The sequence below is a fragment of the Arachis ipaensis genome, chromosome B03 (genome assembly GCF_000816755.2).
Source record: "Arachis ipaensis cultivar K30076 chromosome B03, Araip1.1, whole genome shotgun sequence".
In the NCBI taxonomy this organism is placed as follows: Eukaryota; Viridiplantae; Streptophyta; class Magnoliopsida; order Fabales; family Fabaceae; genus Arachis; species Arachis ipaensis.
Window position 1 is genome coordinate 12818992 of NC_029787.2, and position 2158 is coordinate 12821149.

Genomic DNA, 2158 nt, shown 5'->3' on the forward strand with positions numbered 1-2158 from the left:
AAGTATTAAATAATATAAATTAACAAAAAAAGTATTAAATAATATATATAATTTCACAACCATTTAATAAATTTATAATTTCTAAAGACATAAAAATTATATTTTTTATATTCATAAACATTAAAATCTTTTTAATTATAAATATCTAATAAACATAATTATAAACCAAGTTTTCATCCAAAACATTAGTATAAATATTCTCTCCAAAGCAAAATAAACATAATTTAAAACATAATTATAAATATTATCTCCAAAGTAATATAAACATAATCTAAACCACTCAATTTTTATCTTCATACTCTTGTAAGTTAGGTTAGGAGAAGTTAGGTTTTGACCAAAAAATTGTAAAAATACCCCATCACTAAAAAAACACTAAGTCCAGCGGGAAAGCCCACCCCGCCCCGCCAAAGCCCGCAGTTTAAGCGGTGCGGGTTAGGCGGGCTTTTGCTATTTGGCAGTCCAAATTTTTCAACCCGGTCCGCCTTTTTAGGCGGGTTACACGGGCCGACCCGGCAGGTTTAGGCCTGTTTGCCACCCCTACTCCTCGGTAACCGTTCCCGCCATTTGGCTGATAAACGCTTACTCATAAATTCTCCACGTGGTAAATGTCTTCAACTTCTTCACTCATATAACTGCTCGATCTTATTTTCGAAATAACTCATTTGATTACTTCTTTCGAATACTTGACCGATTTGACCTATTCGATTCGATAAAATATTTCGAAATCGAATCCGTATCAAGTACCTCCAGCCAATACATATACAAGCATCTTTTCAAGAACCGCTTAAGTCTTCAACTTTTTCACTACTTCGAACTACCTCATCTTAGTCAAAGATATTTTTCGATCAACAAAAATTATTTTAAATTTCTTATAATTTAAATAGGCTAAAATCCACCTTTAAACTTAGTGTAACTATTTGGTTTGGAATTTTCAATAGTCAATTCATTATCCATTATTTGTGCACAACTATGAAACACGAATACTTTTTTAAGTTGCTATATCCTCGTGTCGGATATCTTTTGAATACGATACTTATTCGATACTCGTCCAACACACACGTATTTTTTGTGTTCAATCGTATTTTAATAAAAAATAAAGAATACTATTTTAGATATATTTGAGCACACCTAAATATCATCATGTGTCAGTCGTATTCAACCTTATTCTTAAAATGAATTTAAAAATAATATATATATTAATATGAAAAATTATTTTAAATATTTTATATAATTAAAAATAACTAAAATATATAATTTATATTTTAATTTGAATAAAATATTAAAATATTTTATCCATATCTTATAAAAAAAATTAAATAATATATCTGCATATTTTGTGTTGCATCGTATCCCATATTTATGGCTGCGTGTCCGTGTCTATGATTCATTGGTGCACAAACTTGGTGCACATTGTTATCTAGGAAGCACCGATACGACACGCGATACGGACACGACACAATACGGATACGCCGATACGTTCTTTTTATAAAAAATTGGATACGACATGTTTAGGATACATTGTGAATTAAAATTTAAATAATATATTAAATTAATAAAATATCATATTGTAAATATAAGAGGAAATATAGTTGCATAAAAAAGTCTCAAAATTATGCAATTATTAAAAAAAATAAAAAATTTTAATCTACTCTTGCCATCTCACTAACAGAAAATGTATCAATTTCTTCTCCTCCAAATCCATCATCCGCAAATACCACAGCTTCTATGTTTGGTTCATCTAAAGATAAATACGAAACCTCACTCAGATTTGGACTGTTGTTATCAACTCTGACGTCCCACATGCTGGTATCTCCTTTTTTATAATCTTCACTCATTCTAGATAAAAGTCAGAGATTAGTATGAACATATACCAAATTTTTTTTAAATTTAAATTTTGATTTGTTTTTATTTTAAAATATTTTAAAATTAAAAAAAATCGGTTAATTGGGCCATAAAACCACAAAATCGGATCGGACTCGTTCGGATTCATGACAGCTTCACCAAAATTCTGCACCGCAAGAAGACACGCCACCGATACGCTCATGTGAAGTATCCGTCAAGTGTTGGTGTCGGATTCGTATCCGACACAAATACGCCGACACCATAGGAAAATTCGTGCTTCATAGATTATAACTTATTTATATTTATATTTTAAAAA